This window comes from Salmo trutta, unplaced genomic scaffold (genome assembly GCF_901001165.1).
Source record: "Salmo trutta unplaced genomic scaffold, fSalTru1.1, whole genome shotgun sequence".
In the NCBI taxonomy this organism is placed as follows: Eukaryota; Metazoa; Chordata; class Actinopteri; order Salmoniformes; family Salmonidae; genus Salmo; species Salmo trutta.
In genome coordinates this window covers 11995921-12012859 of record NW_021822911.1, presented here as the reverse complement: position 1 = coordinate 12012859, position 16939 = coordinate 11995921, and the positions used below count along the sequence as shown (strand labels likewise).

At 40.4% G+C, this 16939-nt stretch overlaps 1 pseudogene; it reads left to right on the top strand.

The window, feature by feature from the left end:
• The first annotated feature begins 220 nt into the window (after positions 1-220).
• Positions 221-1186, top strand: LOC115186683 (zinc finger protein 2 homolog; annotated as a pseudogene).
• Positions 1187-16939: the final 15753 nt, after the last annotated feature.

The window sequence follows — 16939 nt, the reverse complement described above, 5'->3', positions numbered from 1 at the left end:
GGTTAACCGTCTCTCTGACTTTGTTGTTCACACAGGAGAGAGACAGGACTACCGTGGGTCCTCTGGGGAACCTCAACAACCTCATGATGCTGACAGGGCAGAGAAGAGTCTCTCCACATTAGAACACCTCAAGAAACACCCGCAGAGATCCACAGGGAAGAGAACTCTCTGCTGCTCTGACTGTGGGAAGAGATTCACCTCCTCAGCAGGCATTAAAATTCATCAGAGAATCCACACAGGAGAGAAATCTTATTGCTGTTCTCAATGTGGGAAGAGTTTTACTCAGCTAAGCAACCTGATGTCACACCAGAGAATACACACAGGAGAGAAACCCTATAGCTGTGATGAATGTGGGAAGAGTTTTAGTCATTCACACAGCTTGATATCACACCAGAGAACACACACAGGAGAGAAACCTTATAGCTGTGATCATTGTGGGAAGAGTTTTACTCAGCAAAGCAACCTGATTTCACACCAGTGAACACACACAGGAGAGAAACCATATAGCTGTGATGAATGTGGGAAGAGTTTCTCTTATTCATCAGGACAGACAGTACACCAGAGAACACACACAGGAGAGAAACCTTATAGCTGTGATCAATGTGGGAAGAGTTTTACTCAGCAAAGTAGCCTGATATCACACCAGAGAACACACACAGGAGAGAAATCTTATACCTGTGATGAATGTGGGAAGAGTTTTACTCATTCACACAGCCTGATATCACACCAGAGAACACACACAGGAGAGAAACCTTATAGCTGTGATCAATGTGGGAAGAGTTTTACTCAGCTAAGCAACCTGATATCACACCAGAGAACACACACAGGAGAGAAACCTTATAGCTGTGATGAATGTGGGAAGAATTTTTCTACTTCAGGCTATCTGACTCTTCACCAGAGAACACACACAGGAGAGAAATCCTATAGCTGTACTCAATGTGGGAAGAGTTTTACTTGGTCAAGGAGCCTAATAGCACACCAGAGAACACACACAGGAGAGAAACCATATAGCTGTGATGAATGTGGGAAGAGTTTTACTCATTCACACAGCCTGATATCACACACAGGAGAGAAATCTTATAGCTGTGGTCAATGTGGGTAGAGTTTTACTCGGTCAGACATTCTGGTACAACACCAGAGAACACACACAGGAGAAAAACCTCGTAGCTGTGACTAGAGATAATCTGATAAAAGATCTCTGATCAAATATTAGAAAATACACAAAGGAGTTGTTTCATGATATCAAGTAATTAATGACTCAATGTAGAATGTTAACACATTGTAGTAGGAGTATTTTAATAGTGTCACAATGTAGAAGCCTAAAAGTTCTAAAGCCCCCCCTCATCAGTTGATTGCAACATGATATGGATATTAGCCTCAGGGGGAAAATCCAGGCTCTGAAATGGATGAGTTACTATTTTTATGATTTAACAAAAAGTGACTAACACAAAAAGAGCTGTTACACTTACCACGTTGGTGACCCACTTCAATCAAAATGCAACACCTCAAAATGTTGCTAGCTGTTTTCTACAAATTGTCCTCTAACCAGTGATGTACACATTATTCCCAGATTCCGTGTGTTTTTGAGCTGTTAGTTTTAACAGGACGTGCAACCTCATCTCCCTTCTGTCACACAAATTATTTTAGCATGATATCGATGAGTGATGACAAATAAGTGTTCCTTTGTTTAGCGACCCCTAAATTTAAATGCATCACTCCAAAATGTAGCTGACTGTCTTCTGCAGGTTGTCCTCTAATCAGTGAGGTAAAAGATATCTCCCATTTCCATGTGTTTTTGTTTAGTTGTTAGTTTCAACATCACGTACAACCTGATTTCCCCCCTAATCGATATCAGTGATTTATTGCTACTTGTCAAAACAACAGCGTTTCTGGTGCTTGTGCAGTTTATAAGGTGCTTGTTTAAGTAATAAGTAATATGATTATTGTGGCAGATGTTTGTGTATATAGCACATTTTATGTTTAGGTTTTCAATATATCCCAAACTGTTTCTGCATATTGGTTATTGATTTGGACACGTTAAAACTGTGTTTTGACATTGGGGATATCCCACCTAGCAACATGTCATTGAAAAGACGTTGAAAATATGACTATGCAACCAAATATTTCATATTTACATTTCATGGTCAGATTTAGTAATCGATTTATTGATGATATTTATTCATGCAACCAACTGACACTTTGGTATAATTATATTGACATTGTTGCCCTGCTTTTAGAATATCAGGAATCATTCTCAGATGTGCCAACCCAAATGTACTAGAGCATGACATTGGGGACTGGGCCCCGATCCAACAACATGCCTATCTAGTGAACCCTGAAAAGAGAGAGAAGCAGTGAGGTGGAAAGTTACTACGGATATTATTAAGGAGCTAGTTCTAGAAGCTAGTGAGTTTTAGGAAGACGAGAGTTCTAGAAGCTAGTGAGTTTTAGGAAGACGAGAGTTCTAGAAGCTAGTGAGTTTTAGGAAGACGAGAGTTCTAGAAGCTAGTGAGTTTTAGGAAGACGAGAGTTCTAGAAGCTAGTGAGTTTCAGGATTCTATAGAAAGAAAAAGGCGAAAAAAAGAATAGATTGTATATTATTATTTAGAAATGCTGTTTTTAATTGTTGACAGCCAGTAGTCACCATGTTTATATTCTAGAAGGTGAAACATTGTAGTTGATTATAATGTGAAATGGAAGTTGTTTTCTGTTGGTGGCGAGCAAACTTGTCCAACACAAATATAGGATATATTTGTTGTCTTAAGGTGTTACAGGCTTTGGTTTTTCCATTTATGTTTTGAGGTTGGACTTTAGCACGTCTAGCTCGTTAGCGCGTCTAGCTCGTTAGCACGTCTAGCTCGTTAGCAGGGTTGTGGGTTTGTATTCCCACGGGAGGCCAAAAAAAAATCGCTCTGGATAAGAGCGTCTGCTAAATGATTAAAATGTAAATGTACTAAATATTTCTACTTATTTTCATTGTTTCTTTTCCCTGTGAAGCCATTGCGTTGCATCCATGTCTGAAATGTGCTGTATAAATAAAGCTTGATTTGATTTGAACATGATGTAAAACAAATGAACCCGATGACTGACCAATCAACAGACTCTTGGGAAACCAATTAACAGATATGTACAAAAGCAACACATATCTTGGTCCATCTTAGTATGATAAACAGTATCAATCCCACTTTTCCAGCCTGCTGAAGGCGTGGTGGAGTGGTAAACACCACCCCCGGCTCTACCAGGGGCTTGAGGTGGTCTCCCACAGCTCTGCTTATGTCATGTTCTGTGGCCTTGCTGTTCCATTTCTTCACTACCCCTGCAACACAGAAACACATTTATTCATATTATATAAAACACTCAAAGTAATGGATATGGAGCATCTATGGCCTCAGTTACACCTGGCACCTAAATGTGACTTCTGTCATCTGATCACTCCAAGCTGCATTAGGTCTGGATGCACAAAAGTCACAATGTGCTGCATTAGGTTTAGATCTGCCAGCATTGTGTTCGGAATTTGAGTCTGGCCACCGAATATGCAAATTAATGTTCATACAGCCAGAAGGGGTGAGAAATTACACCAATATCAGTGGACAATTTGCACTAATGTAAATAAATATAGATGATGGAACATATTCCTTTTGCTGATGTGATGAACCGCTAAGGGGACATAAATATTGACCATCTAAACCATGTGTGACCTCTCACCTCTCTGGCTGTAGAAGTGTTCTTCCTAACCAGTCCCTCAACAGCTCTCTGATTGAGCTCCACCCTCACTGGGTCTTCAGAGGAGAGGAAGGCTGAGGAGGGATGGAAGGATGAATGGATCAGTCAATCAATAAAGTGTAGAGCTGCTGTCTGACAAAATCACTATTTTAGTAGTTCATTAAAGTAAATAAGGCTTTATGACTGCTGAATACCAACTATCAATCACTTAGATCATGTATTTTCAGGTAGAGATACATACTTGGGACGTTCCTAGCCCATTGAAGTTGACATTTAAAATGGTTACGGTTAGGGTTTAGGGTAGGGATGTCCCAAGGACCCCAGATTGCATTGACCGTTGTGCATTCTTCTGTCTCTTTTACAAAGCAGGTGTAAAAGAAACACAGACAAGACAAGTCGGCATGCAGTGCATTATGGTCATTGTAGTTTAAAAAAATAGCATCTAATTATGCCAGTCTATATGTGGGGTTGTTAGAGAAGAATGTGATTGTCAGCCCTAACAATCCATTCTAGCACCTTATCAGGCTCTGAAAATGACTTCATTGATGTTACATCTATTCCTTCTATTCCAGAGGACAGCAGAGGAACTTCATCGATTCTACTCTTTCATCAATACAAGCAGTGAACATCTGAAATTCACCATCAACTTTGATGCACATGAAACAAGTTATCTGGACATTTTGATTTAAGAGGAATGGGGATGGCTTTAGCACAGACCTATACTGGAAGCCGACTGACAGTAATTCTCTCTTACGGGGAGTCAGCTTCCACCCTACACCCGTAAAAAAAAAACAATTGTAATACTTGAGTGAAGAAAACATTTTAAAATGTAAATTTGTAATTTTAATTTTGTAAATTTAAAACAAAAACATAACTGTTTGTCCTTATAGGGAACCAGATCGTGACTACAGCTCAGTTACTAAGTCTTTAACCACACTGTGTTGTTACGCTGGTGAGTAAAAACTCATGCTTCCTACCCTTTAACTTGTTGTCTGAAGATAAAATGTACATTTTACTGAACTGCGTCCAGTCAGCAGATGGACTAGATGCCTCTTAGGCCGCCCATTGTGACTCCGTCAAGAATTCAGCAGAGCAAGTTTGTATGAAGGTCTGGTTATTAAATGGGTACATAGTTCAATAGTAATATCCTCTAAAACGCTCTGGTGACAAACTTTGCTGCCCTGTTTCCAGTTGTCCATATGGCTGGGAGAACCTATTCAAGTAATTAAGTAAGTAAATAGATTTTGAAAATGTAAAAAAAAACGATGTATTATTAGCTAACTAGCTACAGTGCAGGCTAACTCAAATGAGCTGCTAAATGAGCTAGCTATCTAGCCAACTACACATTCTGTATATATAGATAGCTAGCTAAGGGAATTAAATATCACCAGCTACCTAACTTCATATTAGCTATCTATCTTGATGTATTTATCACTGTAAAAAACAAACTCCAAATGCATTTGTAGGTAGCTAGCTAACAGCCATGGAGGAGGGTGAAAGGATAGCAGCCCCAACTGTCAGTGAGAGAGGAGGCTATTCTGGATAGGCCAGGTACTTTTGTGTAGTTCCTGTCCCTAGAAGTGAGGACGGAGATAATAGTAACATAATATTCAGTGTGGTGTAATTTGACTATAATGAAGTCTGTTTCTTGTGAGGTTTTCTGTCCTCAGATAAAGAGCTCTATGAAAGCCAGTCTACATATGAAGAGGTCCCAATGAAGAGCAGGGGTTCTCAGTCCTGGGGACTCAAAGGGGGGCACATTGTTGTTTTTGCCTTCACACTGCACAGCTGATTCAAATGATCAACTCATCATCAAGCTTCAAGTGGTATTTATGTATTCATTTGTGATGCCGTCCTTGATATGATCCTGTTATTGTCACATGCTACACATGTACATATGTGTGCCCATGCATCTATCAATCCAATGTTTTGTTATCAGTGATATTATACTTTAGTAATCCACAATGACCTGGTGATGTAACAGTCTAATAATTACATTGTCTTCCATATTCCTACAGATACCTTGTAACTGGAGATTCCTTCAAAACAATTGCCAACAGTTACCGTGTAGGGCACTGCAAGGTTGGGTGACCAGGGTAATCTGGGACTGCCTCCTGGAGGAATTCAGATGTTTGAAGGCTACCTGTGTCCTGCGTAACTTCATGAGGATGGACACGAGGACCAGAAGGGGATCAGCAGCTCACCGCCGTGTGCCAGAGGAGGAGTCTGCTGCTCTGCAGGATGTTTCAAGGATGGGGTCCAACAACGCAGCAAGAGAGGCAATCCGTGTGCATGAGATCTTCACCTCCTACTTCTTCAAAGAGGGTGCTGTTCCCTGGCAACACCATAGACTACACTATGCACAACCAAAGGAGCCATTCACATTGCAATAAGAGTATTCTTCCATTTACTTAGCTATGTCAACTGCAGTTATTCAGTTCACAGTTTCTCTCCCTTTGATTTCTACTTCTCATGTGAGGGTGCTGTTTAGGTAAGGGTGTGATGTCTGTGAAAAAAACAAAATAGGCTATTTTAAATCACCCATATTGAAAAAATGTAGAACAATTAGACACCCTATAACCCACACCTACACACTCATGTATCAATCTGATTGATGGATTGTGTTGTGCAGTAAGCAGGTTCAGGTGTATAACTGTGGCTCCTTCCACCTTCAAAGAATAGGCAAGAGGGCCAACCATGGAGAACAGTAAGACACTTCATTAGTTCTATAACTACACTATATTGTTTGTCCTCGTGGGTCCGTTCATGTTTTTCAGCATAAAGTACTCTGCAGCCACTTAGTGTGGTGTGGACACCAGGTGAGGCCACACACAGATTCCTGTTGAAGACTGTCGCTTTAACTACCTTATTTTCTCAATAACAGTCTCTCTCCTTCACTTCATCCCTCTCTCCCCTTCTCCCTAAATCCTCTAGGTTATATCAGCTGTGTCGGTGAACCCCTCCTGCATCTGAACTGGCTACATAGAGGGCACAGCATGATCAGAGGTGAGAGGTCACTTGGTCAGCTCAACAGGAAGTATTATTAAAGAGATGCAGTAGTCCCAGAGTTAATGATCCCAGGTCAGTTTTGCATTTCACCTCCTGATTGATGACTAACAATGTTAGAATAAAAAATAAAAACACAAGGTTTAAACATGTTCTCTCTCTCTCCATCTGTCTCTCGTCTGCAGGTATGTTTTGATGTGAGAGGATGCCAACCCCCAGTCCCATCATCGCCACCTCACCTGCTTTTAAGACCCTTTGGGCCGACGAGAGACACTATTATGTAATTTTGATGAACTGAGAGAATATTTATGTAGCACTGTGATTCATTAATCATGTGCTGCCTTCCCTGCTCCTATGTGCTTACCTCTTTCCCTTTCTGTCTTTTACACCTCTCTCGCCACCTCCTCTTTCTTCCTCTGTTTTTATAATGCACAACAGATGTGCATTGAAGGACAGATTGAACTTGTATTTATAACACTTGGATAATGAGCTTTTCAATAAAGCGTTTCACATTCTCTACTGGTTGAAATGAAGTGTAATGTGATGAAATACTCCACCTATCCTGTGTTTATCAGATCAATGCAGATGAAGGACATTAGATGTTGAGATGAACCAGTGTTAGAGTATTTACATGATGCATAGGAAGTGTAGTGTTCTGTTTTTAACATTGTATTTCTGTACATATGAATTAACTAGTTAACTCCTGTTTCTAGTCTATTAGTTACAATGCGTAACCATTGATGTCCGAGGACCAAGATTGGTAAACACTGTTGAAGTGTATAATTGTAATACATACATTTAGACACAGCGTCATTCAAAGACTGCAATTTGACACTCCTGGTATTGGATATGACTGAAAAATAATCTCAAAGACATTCATACCTAAACTGCACCTTTATTTGCCAAGGTAGAGTACATGATCAGTGAATATATTAAATGTACAGGCTACAATGTGGGGATCTCATGCATGGTAATAACTACATGTATATACGACTTGCATCCTTGGCACAACATGATATTATATTCTACTCAATCCATAGGCTTCATTAATGTCATTCAGGCTGTTTTGAAGTTGATACAACTGGCTATGATAGCTGAGGTTCATAGGTTCTGAACTAATATGTATACCAAACGTTTGGGTCCATACACAGATCGGCTAGATAGCTAGCTACACATCCATAGACATACAGGTATTTTAATCATCCACTGCACAATAAGCAAGAACATAGCTAGCTATGTTATTTCATCTATCTGCATGGCAAATATCAGCAAGGCAAGCTTACAAAATTGTACATTCAATTTGCAGTAAACTCTTCAGCTAGCTAGATTCTATACATCCACTGTTTCACAAAACGACAGCCTGGTTTGCTGGTTGTTTCAGGAGTCCCTAAAACAACCAGAATGACAATTTCATACTCATGTCACAACACCCATAAAGCTAGCCAGCTAGCTGGCTAATGTTAGCTAGTCAGCTAGCTGGCTAATGTTAGCTAGTCAGCTAGCTGGTTAATGTTAGCTAGTCAGCTAGCTGGCTAATGTTAGCTAGTCAGCTAGCTGGTTAATGTTAGTTAGTCAGCTAGCTGGCTAATGTTAGCTAGTCAGCTAGCTGGTTAATGTTAGCTAGTCAGCCAGCTGGCTAATGTTAGCTAGTCAGCTATCTGGCTAAATCGCGATTTTCGTAAATGAACTTTACAATAAAAAAATGCATAATCGTTTGTCTCTACATTAACTAACATTCCTGTCAACTGTACATGTTTCTGCATGATTCGTTATAATCCCTTACATTTGCTTCCATCCTAGTATTTCTGTCCGCCATCTTTGATCCAGTTCAGTTCTGTGTAGGGGTACCCCTCTCTCCTAGTATTTCTGTCCGCCATCTTTGATCCATGTTCAGTTCTGTGTAGGGGTACCCCTCTCTCCTAGTATTTCTGTCCGCCATCTTTGACCCAGTTCAGTTCTGTGTAGGGGTACCCGTCTCTCCTAGTATTTCTGTCCGCCATCTTTGATCCAGTTCAGTTCTGTGTAGGGGTACCCCTCTCTCCTAGTATTTCTGTCCGCCATCTTTGATCCAGTTCAGTTCTGTGTAGGGGTACCCCTCTCTCCTAGTATTTCTGTCCGCCATCTTTGACCCAGTTCAGTTCTGTGTAGGGGTACCCCTCTCTCCTAGTATTTCTGTCCGCCATCTTTGATCCAGTTCAGTTCTGTGTAGGGGTACCCCTCTCTCCTAGTATTTCTGTCCGCCATCTTTGATCCAGTTCAGTTCTGTGTAGGGGTACCCCTCTCTCCTAGTATTTCTGTCCGCCATCTTTGATCCAGTTCAGTTCTGTGTAGGGGTACCCCTCTCTCCTAGTATTTCTGTCCGCCATCTTTGACCCAGTTCAGTTCTGTGTAGGGGTACCCCTCTCTCCTAGTATTTCTGTCTGCCATCTTTGATCCAGTTCAGTTCTGTGTAGGGGTACCCCTCTCTCCTAGTGTTTCTGTCCGCCATCTTTGATCCAGTTCAGTTCTGTGTAGGGGTACCCCTCTCTCCTAGTATTTCTGTCCTCCATCTTTGCTGAAGAAAGTCTAACAGTCACTAGTGCAGCCGCAGCCTCCCCCGGTCCTAGTGCTGCCCGGTAAGAAGTTTAAGATGCGATGGAACTGTTGACGAAAAAAATAAATCACAGAAAAAATATATTGACTGATATTGATTTATTTAGGGGGGGCTAATGAATATTTTAGCACCAGCGATGTCCCTTATTCCTACCCTTTAACTTTTTGTCTGACAAAATAAACATTTTACTCAACTGCGTTACCCACTCCAGTCAGCAGATGGCGGTCTGGGAATTTAAGGTAATGCTGTTGGTGTGACGTTTAATCTAGTGGACGGAACTCTTCTTTCAACAGCAGCAACAGTTAGTCGGACACCACGGTAGCTTGCTAGACAAAATAGCCGAACAATAAAGCTCTTTAGACGCTTTAGTGTATATTAGCCACTGTGTTTTAAACCCACTTCTGTCGTCTAGTTAGTTATCCGATTTATTATCATATTTACGGTGTTGTTGTTATTATTCAGCTAGTGGGCTGGTTAAGTTAGCATTAGCCTAGCTAGCTAACATCTCCGACCATGAGTTCACTAAGCTACTCTCCTCCTGCTAAAGAAGAGAACATCACAGTAAAACAAGAAGTAGAGGGTGAGGCCGTTACTGTGAAAGAAGAAAAAGACGCGTTCAGAGTGAAAGAGGAGGATGTTACAGTAAAAGGAGAGGAGGATGCAGTTTATGGAGTGAAAGAGGAAGAGGGGGAGATGACTGTTACATTGAAAGAGGAGGAAGAAGAGGAAACTGGACATCTGGACCCGGTTTCCCAAACGCATCTTAAGGCGTCCAATGGTTCTAACGGTGAACTTAGCAATAAGATGGTTTTGAGAAACCGTTCCCTGATTAACACTAGTAAGTACTGTCTTAAATACAGAGGCACAAACTCTGCAGTTGTTGAACTGATGTGTGGTGTTAAAGGGGAAATCTGCAATAGCTACATCCATATTGTGACTTTTATATTATTTATTTATAGCCATTGATTCTTGAAGAATATAACACATGCTTCATGAGCTTAGTTCAACTGTTGTACCCCATCAGAACCACAAATAAGCTTTTTTTTACTCCAATGTTTAGAAACAATGTAAATCAACACTGTATAGCCTCAACATAGTTAAAACTATAATGTTGATATCATGGATGGTCAGTCCTTGCATCCATTGGTCTGTCTATGAATTTGAAAGTAGTTACATTTCTCCAACCCCATAATCATCTTTTAACCAAAACAGTGGAGGAATGACAGATTTGTTATTGTTTGAACTGCAGATTGCTGGGTTGTGTGGGTTTTTTAAACAGTAACAAAATGGCTGCCCAGAGGCTTGGTTTGGTAAACAGCTGAGGGATGGGGGAAGGAGGAGTGTAACCACTCAATTTATTCATCCAGGATGTCATAATGATAGTTTAACCAGGTTTCTAGGATATATAGTATATTCTAGAATTCATCCATGATGTCATAATGATAGTTTAACCAGGTTTCTAGGATATATAATATATTCTAGAATTCATCCATGATGTCATAATGATAGTTTAACCAGGTTTCTAGGATATATAGTATATTCTAGAATTCATCCATGATGTCATAATGATAGTTTAACCAGGTTTCTAGGATATATAATATATTCTAGAATTCATCCATGATGTCATAATGATAGTTTAACCAGGTTTCTAGGATATATAGTATATTCTAGAATTCATCCATGATGTCATAATGATAGTTTAACCAGGTTTCTAGGCTATATAGTATATTCTAGAATTCATCCATGATGTCATAATGATAGTTTAACCAGGTTTCTAGGCTATATAGTATATTCTAGAATTCATCCATGATGTCATAATGATAGTTTAACCAGGTTTCTAGGCTATATAGTATATACTAGAATTCATCCATGATGTCATAATGATAGTTTAACCAGGTTTAGATATAGTATTTAGATATAGTATAGATATAGTATATTCTATAACTGCCAGTGTAGATTTCCTGTGGAGGCAAATTTTTTAGAGCTGTTGATAAGTCATTGTATAATATTCAGCCAATTGTTTTTCATGCCATTACAGTAAAGGCAAGACATACCTAGATTCAATTACATTCATGAATTGGTTTGAAACCTTTGTTTTAACCCCTTCTCAAAATTGGTGCCTTGCCGGATTTGTAAAAAATGGTTTTAGCTGTGGTTTGGGTTTTTGTGACATTATATGCTAGCTTGAAAAATGGGTGTCTTATTGTTTCTGGCTGGGCACTCTCCTGACATAATCTAATGTTTTGCTTTCGTTGTAAAGCCTTTTTGAAATCGGACAGTGTGGTTAGATTAACGAGAGTCTTGTCTTTAAATAGCAGTAAAATAGTCATATGTTTGAGAAATTGAAGTAATTGTATTTCAAACGTTTTAAAAATCGCGCCACAGGATTCAACTGGCTGTTACGTAGGTGGGACGAATTCGTCCCGCCGGTCCCATAGAGGTTAAATATTAACTTCTTGTTAATCAAACCACGGTGTCAGATTTCAAAAAGGCTTTACCGTGAAAGCATACCATACGATTATCTGAGAACAGCGCCCAGCAGACAAATCATTCCAAACAGTTACCAGCTAAGTAGAGGAGTTACACAAGTCAGAAATAGCGATAAAATGAATCACTTACTTTTGATGATCTTCATATCGTTGCACTCGCAAGACTCCCATTTACTCAATAAATGTTCGTTGTGTTCAGTAAAGTCTCTCTTTATATCCAAAAACCTCAGTTTTGTTCATGCGTTTTGTTCAGTAATCCACAGGCTCAAAGGCAATCACAACAGCCAGACCAAAAATCAGAAAAGTATCAGTAAAGTTCGTAGAAACATGTCAAACGATGTTGATAATCAATCCTCAGGTTGTTTTTAGCCTAAATAATAGATGACATTTCAACCGGACAATAACGTCTTCAGTATAAAAGGTAAACAAGAAAGGCGCGCTGTCGATCTCGCGCATGAAAAATCTATGGGACACTGAATGGTCTACTCATTCAGAGTGGTCTTACACTCTCATTTTTCAGAATACAAGCCTGAAACAATTTCTAAAGACTGTTGACATCTAGTGGAAGCCATAGGAAGTGCAATTTGAGACCTAAGTCAATGGAATCTGTATAGGCAGTCAATTGAAAACTACAACAACAACAAAATCCCACTTCCTGGATGGATTTTTCTCAGGTTTTCGCCTGTCATTTCAGTTCTGTTATACTCACAGACATTATTTTAACAGTTTTGGAGACTTTAGAGTGTTTTCTATCCAAATCTACCACGTTTACTTTGGCACGCTTTTCATCCAGAGGTGAAAATAGTGCCCCCTACCCTAGTGAGGTTAACACCCCGGCTGTCCTACAATCCAAGCCAGATGCCCTCAATCTCACACAAATTATCAAGGAACCCACCAGGTACAACCCCTAAATCTGTAAACATGGGCACCCTCATAGATATTATCCTGACCAACTTGCCCTCCAAATACACCTCTGCTGTTTTCAATCAGGATCTCAGCGATTACTGTCTCATTGCCTGCATCCGTTATGGGTTTGCGGTCAAACGACCACCCCTCATCACTGTCAAACGCTCCCTAAAACACTTCTGCAAGCAGGCCTTTCTAATCGACCTGGCCCTGGTCTCCTGGAAGGATTTTTACCTCATCCAGTCAGTAGAGGATGCCTGGTTGTTCTTTAAAAGTAATTTCCTCACCACCTTAAATAAGCATGCCCCTTTCAAAAAATGTAGAACTAAGGACAGATCTAGCCCTTGGTTCACTCCAGACCTGACTGCCCTCGACCAGCACAAAAACATCCTATGGCGTACTGCACTAGCATCGAATAGTCCCCGCGATATGCAACTTTTCAGAGAAGTCAGGAACCAATACACACAGTCAGTTAGGAAACCAAAGGCTAGCTTTTTCAAACAGAAATTTGCATCCCGTAGCTCTAACTCCAAAAAGTTTTGGGACACTGTAAAGTCCATGGAGACTAAGAGCACCTCATCCCAGCTGCCCACTGCACTGAGGCTAGGAAACACTGTCACCACCGATAACTCCACGATAATGGAGAATTTCAATTAGCATTTCTCTACGGCTGGCCATGCTTTCCTCCTGGCTACCCCGACCCCGGCCAACAGCTCCCCACAGCTACTTCCCTAAGCCTCCCCATCTTCTCCTTCACCCAAATCCAGATAGCTGATGTTCTGAAAGAGTTGCAAAACCTGGACCCGTACAAATCAGCTGGTCTTGACAATCTGGACCCTCTCTTTCTATAATTATCCGCAGCCGTTGTTGCGACCCCTATTACTAGTCTGTTCAACCTCTTTCGTATCGTCTGAGATTCCTAAAGATTGGAACGCTTCCGTGGTCATCCCCCTCTTCAAAGGAGGTGACACTCTAGACCCAAACTGCTACAGACCTATATCCATCCTGCCCTGCCATTCTAAAGTCTTCGAAAGTCAAGTTAACAAACAGATCACTGATCATTTTGAATCCCACCGTACCTTCTCCGCTGTGCAATCCGGTTTCCGAGCTGGTCACAGGTGCACCTCAGCCACGCTCAAGGTACTAAACGATATCATAACCGCCATCGATAAGAGACAGTACTGTGCAGCCGTCTTCATCGACCTGGCCAAGGCTTTCGACTCTGTCAATCACCGTATTCTTATCGGCAGACTCATCAGCCGAGAAGAACAACCGATCAATCAACAACCGATCGCTGCCTACACCCGCCTGACTAGCATCACTACTCTGGACGGTTCTGACTTAGAATATGTGGACAGCTACAATACCTAGGTGTCTGGTTAGACTATAAACTCTCCTTCCAGACTAATATTAAAATATTAAGCATCTCCAATCCAAAATTAAATCTAGAACCGGCTTCCTATTTCGCAAAACAAAGCCTCCTTCACTCACGCTGCCAAACATACCCTCGTAAAACTGACTATCCTACCGATCCTTAACTTCGGCGATGTCATTTACAAAATAGCCTCCAACACTCTACTCAGCAAACTGGATGCAGTCTATCACAGTTCCATCCGTTTTGTCACCAAAGCCCCATATACCACCCACCACTGTGACCTGTATGCTCTCATCGGCTGGCCCTCGCTACATATTCGTCGCAAAACCCACTGGCTCAAGGTCATCTATAAGTCTTTGCTAGGCCGCCTTAACTCAGCTCACTGGTCACCATAGCAGCACCCATCCATAGCACGCGCTCCAGGAGGTATATCTCACTGGTCATCCCCAAAGCCAACACCTACTTTGGCTGCATTTCCTTCCAGTTCTCTGCTGCCAATCACTGGAACGAATTGCAAAAATCAAGTTGGAGACTTATATCTCCCTCACTAACTTCAAGCATCAGCTATCTGAGCAGCTTACCGATCGCTGCAGCTGTACACAGCCCATCTGTAAATAGCCCATCCAACTGCCTACCTCATCCCCATGTTTTTATTAACTTTTTCTGCTCTTTTGCCCCCCAGTATTTCTACTTGTACATCATCATCTGCACATCCATCACTCCAGTGTTAATCTGTTAAATTGTAATTACTCTGCTTCTACGGCCTATTTATTGCCTTTCCTCCGTACTCCATTTGCACACACTGTATATAGATATTTATATTGTGTTATTGACTGTACGTTTGTTTATCCAATGTGTAACTGTTGTTTTTGTCCCACTGCTTTGCTTTATCTTGGCCAGGTCGCAGTTGTAAATTATAACTTTTTTTTTTTTTTTTTACCTTTATTTAACCAGGAAGGGCTCATTTGAGATTTAAAATCTCTTTTTCAAGAGCGTCCTGGCCAAGATAGGCAGCGCCAAGTCATTACAAAAATTACAGACAAACATGAAAAACTACAATTAATCTAGTAAAAACCATAGAATTCACAAGAGTATAACAAAATCAAAAACAGCAAATTAAAAACATTGACAGGTCAGGGAATCAGTCTCAAGCTCATTCATCAGTGATTTAAAAATACCAATCGGGACAAGTTCTTCCAGTTTAAAAGTATTTTGTAAGGCATTCCAAGACGATGGCGCAGAGTACATAAAAGCCCTTTTACCAAATTCAGTTCGGACATTTGGAACAGTTAGCAAGATAAAGTCCCGCGAACGAAGAGAGTATCCACCACATTTCTGAACAATAAAAATGGCCAAATAAAAAGGTAGTAAACCCAAAATGGCTTTGTAAATAAAAGTATACCAGTGACTGAGCCTACGAGTGACTAGAGAAGGCCAGCCAACCCTGGTATATAAAGTGCAGTGGTGCGTAAGGGTTTTGCAATTTAAAATAAATCTCAAAGTGCCATGGTAAAGGGTGTCAATTGATCTCAAACACTGAGCGGAAGCATTCATATATAAAATATCCCCATAGTCTACTAAAGGCATAAATGTAGCTGATACTAGCCTCCTGGCTTCAAAAGAAAAACAAGCCTTATTCCTAAAATAAAATCCTAATTTCAGCGTCAATTTTTTGTAAGTTGTTGAATATGCATTTTAAAAGAGAGGCCATCATCAATCAAAATTCCAAGATATTTATATGAGGTTACAACCTCAATCTCCTTGCCCTGACAGGTAGTAATAGGTGAAAGGTTCAGAGGTCTATTTCTTGCTTTAGAAAACACCAGTAGTTTAGTTTTGTCAGTATTGAGGATAAGCTTCAATTGAGACAAGGTATGTTGAACAGTATTAAAAGCAGTTTGCAAGTTCTGGAAAGCTTTTGTAAGAGATGAAGCACAACAGTAAATAACAGTATTATCAGCATAAAAATGAAGTTGTGCATTTTGGACATTTTTGTCTAAATTATTTATATAAATAGTGAATAAGAGAGGACCAAGTACAGAGCCTTGGGGCACACCATTTAAGACAGACAATTTAACAGACCTAAGCCCATCAAATTGAGTGCACTGAGTTCTATCAGACAGATAGTTAACAAACCATGCAACTGCATGCTCTGAAAGACCTACACTCGACAATCTCTGCCTTAGTATAGCATGATCAACTGTATCAAAAGCCTTAGAGAGATCAATAAAAAGTGAGACACAATGCTGTTTTTTGTCAAGAGCTTCAGTGATATCATTTAAGACCTTCATGGCTGCTGTAATTGTGCTATGCTTCTTCCTGAAACCGGATTGGTACATTGAGAAAATAGAGTTAGTATATAAAAACTCTTTTAGCTGGTCACTCACAAGGGTTTCAAGTATTTTGACCAGGGGTGACAGCTTTGAGATTGGCCTATAATTATTTAAAAGAGTTGGATCTCCCCGTTTTAAAAGTGGCAGGACAAATGCTGATTTCCAGATCTTTGGAATTTCATTACATTCTAGGGTTAGATTAAACAGATATGCAAGTGGTTCAGCTATGAAATCAGCTGCCAGATTTAAAAAGCAGGGATCCAAAAGGTCAGGACCTGCAGGCTTTCTCTGATCTAAGGATTTCAGGGCCTTATGTACTACCTGCACTGAGAATGGCAAAAAGCTAAAAGTTTGACCAGCTCTCACTGGTTCATCAACACAAGGTTGTACAGAGACAGAGGACACTGAATCAAATAGTCTACCAGATGATACAAAGTGCTCATTGAAACAATTCAGCATTTCAGTTTTGTCATATACAGCAACAGAGTCCTTCAATACACATGACGGTAATTCA